Below are 7,979 nucleotides of genomic sequence, written 5' to 3' on the forward strand. Positions count from 1 at the left end.
GTGATCTGTCTTAATACAGGAGGATAATTGGTTGAGAATAAGTCAGAATGAGATGCTGTTAAATGAATTCCAAGATATGGGATTGATTTTTTTGCCCATGTGAATGGGAGTGCAGCCCTAGCCGGGATCAATTCCATGTTTGTGAGCGAAATATTAAGCACTAGGCATTTCTTAGGATTAATCATAAGGCCGGATAGGGCTGCAAATCCATCAAGAGCTGGTATTAAGTTAGGACCAGAGACCTGTGGTGATGATAGAAAAAGTAATATATCGTCTGCAAATATACATAATTTGTGTGTAATACCTCCTACTTCAATGCCAGTTATAGTTTGGTTTGTTCTGATGTATTGGGCCATGGGTTTGAGTATAAGGGCAAATAATAAGGGAGATAATGGGCAACCCTGTCGGGTACCTCTTTCGATATTAAAGGCATCAGATTTGTATCCAGCGTATTTTATATAGGCTTTGGGTTTATTATATAATGCTTTGATCCATGTTAACAAGTTGGGTCCAAAACCCCATTTTTGTAATGAATATTGCATATATTGCCAGGATACTGTGTCAAATGCCCTCTTAATATCGAGAGATAGAAAACATAAAGGGATTTTCCGTTTTTTTAGCAATATGTGCCAATAACACTGCCCTGCGTATATTATCGTCTGCCTGTCTATTTGGCATGAAGCCTACTTGATCTCTATGTATTAATTTTCCTATAATGCTATTGAGGCGTTTTGCTATTATTTTTGCTAATAATTTAATATCAAGGTTTAACAGAGAGATAGGCCGATAATTCACACAGGAAGTATAATCAGAAAGGGGTTTTTGGATCATACAAACAATTGCCATTAGTGTTTCTTGCCGAAAAGAATGTCCTTCTAGAAGTTTGTTAAAAGTTTCAGTGAGAATGGGAGAGAGTATTTCTGAGAATGTTTTATAGTATAAAGCTGAGTAGCCATCTGGGCCTGGTCTTTTGTTAAGTTTTAGGTCTTTTATGGCGTTAGCAACTTCCTCTATAGTTATAGGCTCATCCAAACTGCTTTTTTGATTCTGAGACAACTCAGGTAAGGTTATTTTTGAGAAGAAGGATTCAGCCTCTGTAGGATTAAATTCATTGTTTGTCTTGTATAAAGTTGCGAGATGTGAGTGAAATTTATGGACTATTTTAACTGGATTACAAGTATAAACATTTTTTGATAATTTCAAACGTATTGGTTTGAAAGATTTGTTAGTTGAATTTAATGCCCGAGCCAAATATGTACCTGGTTTGTTTGTATTCATGTAGAAATTGTGTTTGGAGCGTTTGAGGGATTTATCAACTGACTCGGTGAGAAATAGATCGTATTCCAATCTAGATTTTTCCAGATGAGATTTTGTACTCTGAGATGGATTATCTTGGAATGATATGTAGGCTGCATTAAAATTGAGTTCTAGTTTTTTTGCTAGATTTTTGCGTTCCCGTTTAAATAGTGCCATTTGTCTTTGTATTGTACCACGCAAGACAGGCTTATGAGTTTCCCACAGTGTTATTGGGGAAATGTCTGTTGTATTATTAATTGATATGTATTCCTTTAAAGCTTGTTCAATGGCCATCTGATGTAGTGGGTGTTTGAGCATTATGTAAGGTAAGTACCACGTTGGGTCATGCGCTTTTGGTATGGCTGAGGCTATAGTAGTGTATACTGCATTATGGTCAGACCACGGAATCGGAATTATATCTGATGCGATAATTTCTGGTATCATTCCTATTGTTAGAAAAATATGATCTATTCTGGTGAAGGTTTGATGAGGGTGCGAGAAATAAGTGAATTTCTTTTTCACTGGGTTACTTTCTCTCCACGAATCTACCAGATTGTATTTGGAAAGAAGTTGAGAAAAAGGTAATCTAGAGGTTATTTTGGATGGTGTAAAAGGTGATTTATCTAGAAATGGGAGGAGGACCTGGTTTGAATCCCCGCACATTATCACTGTTCCTATTTTGTGTGTATTAATCACTTGTAATATATGTGAGAGGAATGGTGTAGGTTGTTTGTTAGGAGCGTAGTAGGAAATCACCGTGATTGCTGTATCCATTATATAACCCATGAGTATCAGGTATCTACCTTCTGGGTCTTTAATTTCTGATGATAAGGTGAATGGTGTGGATCAGTGAAATGCAATTAGAGTACCCCTTTGTTTGGTACAGGCAGAAGCTGTGTAAATTTGTTGATAAAAAGGAGAAATATATTTTGGAGTAGAATCTTTGGTGAAGTGTGTTTCTTGGAGGCATACTATGTGAGCCTTCTTGTTATGGAAAGTACGGAAGGCTTTGGTCCTTTTTTGGGGGACATTTATTCCCTGAACATTCAGGGAAAGTATATTCAGTGGTGCCATGGCAACAGATCAAATAGTTTTGACTTACTTTTTGTTATGCAGAGCTGACTGCGCAGATCAACCTGTGTGGACTGAAGAGATGAAAAGATAGAAAAGAAACCAGTGAATTCTGGAGTAAAGAGTAAACAAAAAACATATGAGATTAGATGATACATTGTATAAATTATTTTTTGCAAGTAATCACAATTTACCCGTGAAAGAGAATAAATATCTCTCTCAGGGGAATAAGTGCCTTCGTCACACTCCCACATAATATGGTTGGGAGAATGAGGAGGGCTAATGGGGGTACACGGATCTTCCGCTTACAGGAGAGAAGTGCCATGTCAAAAGACATCAAAATGATGATTCATTAATTGGAGTGCAGAATATAGTTTTTGTTGAAATTATTTATTCCAGGGTGGTTGTATATGGTTAGTCTTGCCCTAGGCTAAATAATTCAGTTAGAAAGGTACTGTTAATAACTTTGGTATTGATGAAGATAGTTTGAATTATTTTGGGATTTTAACCCTTTTAGAGTAAACAATTACATATTTTATTCATATGTAACTGTTTAGATATGTTAACTCATAAAATTGAGGTTGTATTGCTTCAGATTAGAATAAACAAAAACATAGTTCTAGGAACTAGTTAGGTAATAATATATTTGTTTTAAGAAAAGAAAGAAAAAGCTTCCATTACTTCTGGATTATTGAACATATTTGTCCTAAAAAGTAATAAATCTATTGTTATTACCTGAAAATACAGTTTGCAGTTACATTCAGTTATAAATACAGGTTTTTTATAGAGAACCATCTCTTAGTATAATAAATGAAGAGATATCAGGAATTAGGATGTCAGTCCATTGAATCTTCTTGGTCCATGGATGATGTGGCATAACGGCCTCTTTTGTGAGAATGATGATTCCCATTTTGTTCTGAAATTTTCTGGGTGCTGCCTGAAGGTGAAGATGATGCCATTCTTCTGCGTGTGGGAGTGTTGCTGCTTGGGGGTTCTGTCAGATTTAATTTTAAAAGGGTTTGTTGTAGTTCATCTGCTGATCTGCTTCTGTAAATTGTACCTTGGTAGTTAAATCTGACTGAAAAGGGGAAGCCCCATTGATACATAATGTTGTGGCGTTGCAGTTCCATTAGTTGGGGTTTCATGGATCGTCTTTTAGTAATAGTAAGTTGGGATAGGTCAGCAAAAATTTGATAATTGTGTCCTTGAAAATTAAGTTCCTTTTTTTCTCTTGCAGCAATTAGTATTTGTTCTTTCGTTCTGTAATAATGAAATTTTGTGATTATATCACGTGGGGGTCCATCTTTCTTTTTGGCTGTGAGGGCTCTGTGTACTCTGTCCAGTTCTAAACGTTCAATAGGGATATCTGGCTTTAGTTCTTGTAATAGAGCAGTAATAGTAGATTGCAGGTCTGTCACAGTTTCAGGTATTCCCCTTATGCGCAAGTTTGAACGTCTGGCTCTATTTTCGTAATCTTCAAGCTTAGTTTGAAGTATTAAATTCTCTTCTTTTAATTGTTCCAATTCTGTTATATTTTGTTGGGTTGTAATTTCAATTTCATCAATTTTTATTTCTAAGGCTGCGGTGCGGTTTCCCAGCTCTATTATTTCTTTGGTTAGGCTGTTTGTTATTTGGTCTGAGGTTTATTTTAAAGCCTTATGAAGCATCTTTTCAAATTGTAATAATATTACTGGGGATGCTGAGGAGGCTTGTGGAGAAGTTTGTGAGAGGATTTGTTCTGTATCTGACTCAAATGGAGAGTCTTGCTGTGACATTTTCTGTCTGTGAGAGCGCCCTGATGCTGTATATTGTGAGGTGACTGGAGCTGCTTTAGTTGCAGTGAGTGCCTGTGAGCTCTTTGTGAGGTGATTTTTATTTCTGCCACGGCTTCCTCCCAGTACCATATTTCCTGCCCAAACTTTCACAGTTTGTTCCCTGGGGCAAAAAGGTTCAAATGGATACCTTTTGAGTCTGCAGGCTCTGCTTTGTCCTTCTCTTCTCTCCTCAGCGGTGCGGAGATCTAACAATGCATGTCTGCTCCACTAGACTCCGCCTCCTGTCCCCCGTTTATATAAATTTTCAATCCATCTCATAAATCTTGGGCCCAGGCCTATGCTCCGAAGTGTGTCCATCATAAATCCCCAGTCTACTCGGTTGAATGCTTTTTCTGCATCAATTGACATGAGTAGTACTGGCGATTTTTTCTCTTGGCCCTTACACATTAATAGCATTGTTCTTATACTGTTGTCCCTTCCCTCCCTTCCTGGGACAAAACTTGCTTGGTCTACATTTATCAACTCTGGCATCAAGTTTTTTAGTCTCAATGCCAGAATTTTTGTATATAATTTTATATCTGCGTTTAATAACGCTATCGGCCGATAATTGGAGCAAATAGATCTGTCTTTTCCTAGTTTTGGTATTATTGTAATGTCTGCCAGGAGAGATTCTCTTCTTATTTCTTCATTTTCTTCTATTTTGTTTAGATAATTACATAATACTGGTACCAGTTGTTCCTTAATTTTTTTAAAGTATTTTATTGTAAAGCCATCCGGGTCTGGGCTTTTCCCCCCTGGTATTTCTTTTAGGGCATTTTTAATTTCCTCCTGTGTAATTGGTTTCTCCGGGCAGTCTATATTTTCTGCTGTTATCTTAGGTAAATTTACTTCTGCTAAGTATTGCTGTATTTTAAGTTTTCTATTTTTCTCATCTTGTCGTGTCTCTTTATTTCTAATTGCATACAATGCGCTGTAATATGTTTTAAAAATCTTTGCAATGTCAGTTGTTTTATATTGTATCTCACTTTTTTTGTTCTTTATCTTTGCTATGTAATTACGTTTTTTTTTTTCCCTTGATATTTTTGCTAAGTACTTCCTGGGCTTATTTCTCCATTTGTATCTTTCTTTTGCTATATTGTTAAAAACTTTTCTAGTTTCCTGTTCCATCAGTTCCCTTATATATCCCCCTTGTCACATCTGATGTATCTTTAATATGGAAAAATTGTTCAATTTCAGTTGTTATGGTTTTACCTACTACTACATCTATGAGATCTTCATTTAATCTCCATGTCCCTTTCCTCTGTTCCTTCTCTTTAAGTCTAATCTTTACTATTACTGGAGCGTAATCTGATATTGTTGTTATCCCTATTGAGGTCTCCACTACATACTCTTATGCCGCGTACACACGAGCAGACTTTTCTACCGGACTGGTCCGACGGTCTATCAGACGGACTTTCGGCGGACTTCCGACGGACTTTCCTAACGAACGGACTTGCCTACACACGATCACACCAAAGTCCAACGAATTCGTACCTGATGACGTACGACCAGACTAAAATAAGGAAGTTGATAGCCAGTAGCCAATAGCTGCCCTAGCGTCGGTTTTAGTCCACCGGACTAGCATACGGACGAGCTGATTTTTCAACTGGACTTTAGTCCGTCGGAAAGATTTGAAACATGTTTTATTTCTAGGTCCGTCAGACTTTTGGGAAGAAAAAGTCCACTGGAGCCCACACACGATCGAATTGTCCGACAGAGTCCGGCCCGCCGGACCAAGTCTGTCGGAAAGTCCGCTCGTGTGTACGCGGCATAAGACTCCATGTTCTACAAAAATGTAGTGTAATCTTGAGTACGTGTCATGCACCGATAAATGCAATGTGTAATCCTTTTTACTTGGATGTGTTATTCTCCATACGTCTACCAGCTGCCGGTTATACATTTTTTTTATCGATTTCATTGTTTATTTTCTCTTATCGGTGCACCAGACGTGCTATCAAGTTCTTGGTCCATTGAGAAATGAAGATCTCCTGCTACAATTAAATGACCTTGTTTAAAGTCCATTAGGGCATTAAGAATCCCTTTTAAATATTTTTTAGGATTTCTATTAGGGCAATATACATTTGTTAACGTGTATCTTTTTCCTTGAAGGGACCCTTTTAGGAACAGAAAACGGCCTTCTGGATTTACTTTTCTTTCTTCTAAGATAAAACTTATGTTTTTCCCCATACCTATGGCAACTCCTTTTTCCCTTTTATTTGGGGAGTCTCCATAATACCAGGTTGGAATAGCCCGTGAATGTAATTTAATATTTGACTCTAGTGAAATATGTGTCTCCTGGAGAAAAATTACCTCAGCGGGATACCTTTCTAACTCCCTTAGCACCATATGTCTTTTTTCCGGGGTATTCAGCCCTCTTACATTATATGTGATGAAGTTTACCTCAGTCATTGTTTTTTATTTATTTATTTATTTTTTTCCACCCTCCTCAGCTTACCCAATCCAACTGGTGAGTTTTTATATTGAAATGTACAGATCTTTCCCTCCTCCTCTCCTCCCCTCCCCCCTCCCCCTCTCTCCCCCTTCCTTTGTTGTATCTTGACCCCATGGTCTGGAGCACTCCCTTTGGGACTCCCTTGTCCCCCTCGTCTCTCGGGCTTGAGGTGGAGTTTTATATGGCTCTGTCAAACTCGCCTCCATTACTTCTAGTGAGGCGATTCCAGAGCATGCCATGAGTCCAGGTCTCCAAAACCCCCATTATTTGTCTTTAATCTTTCCAGTCGCTTCCCGGTCCCTCCCTTTATAACCTCCCTCCCCCCCCTCCTCTCCCCCCCCCAAGGGAAGAGAAAAAAAAAGGGAAGAAAAATAAAATTTAAAAATGTCCTTTTCCCTTTTCTTTCCCTTCCTCTATGGGGGGGGGGGCTCTCCCCCTCTTCTCTTCCTTCTCTATGCCCCTATGTAATATTTCCTGATCTTGTCCTTTTCTCCACACAGTCTTCTGGTGTTGGAATCTCCAATTTTTTGCAAAATTCAGAGGTCTCTTCAATAAATCGCAGTCTAGCTGTACGGTCATTTTTCTTGACGATCAAGCATGAGGGGAAGCCCCAGTTGTATTGAACTTCATTTTCCAGTAAAATCGCCAACAGAGGCTTTAATGTTCTCCTTTTTTTCAAAGTCTCTTGTGACAGGTCTTGAAATATTTGAATATTATTTCCTTCAAACTTTATTGGCGACTTCCCCCTCAGGTTTCTCCATAGTTGATTTTTTTTCTTCCCAATTTTCAAATCGCACTTAATGTCTCTTGGATTCTCCTGCGGGATTTCTTTTGGTCTTCTTAACCTATGTGCTCTCTCGATTTTTATTGGATATGTTATTTCTTTGTCCATCAATGGGTTGCAGATCTTCCTTATTATTTCTGTTAGATCTTCATGCTGGGAGGAGGGGTCTGGGACACCATGTATCCTTAAGTTCTTTCTTCTGTCCCTGTTCTCTTGGTCCTCTGATTTATATGCCTGTTCTTGTTGAACTTTTTTAATGGATTTAATTTCTCCTTCTAGCTTCCCTATACTAGTACTGTTGGTTTCCATTTTTTCCACGACCCTTTCAAGAATATGACCGAGGTTTCTATTTATTCTCTCCATTTCAGCTTTTAACGATTTTTCCAAAGCCGCAAACATGGATTTCATTACATTTTTTGTTGGTAACTGGACTTTATTATGGTGTTCCTCTTCTCCTCTTAGTTCAAGCTCTGTGTGACTCTTGTTCTATTCTAGATTCTGATGATGTGTCAGTCTCTATTACTGTTTTATTTTGAGCCTTTTTCTTTTCTTTCTTCTTCAC

This window comes from Aquarana catesbeiana, linkage group LG11 (assembly GCF_042186555.1).
Source record: "Aquarana catesbeiana isolate 2022-GZ linkage group LG11, ASM4218655v1, whole genome shotgun sequence".
Classification (NCBI taxonomy): Eukaryota; Metazoa; Chordata; class Amphibia; order Anura; family Ranidae; genus Aquarana; species Aquarana catesbeiana.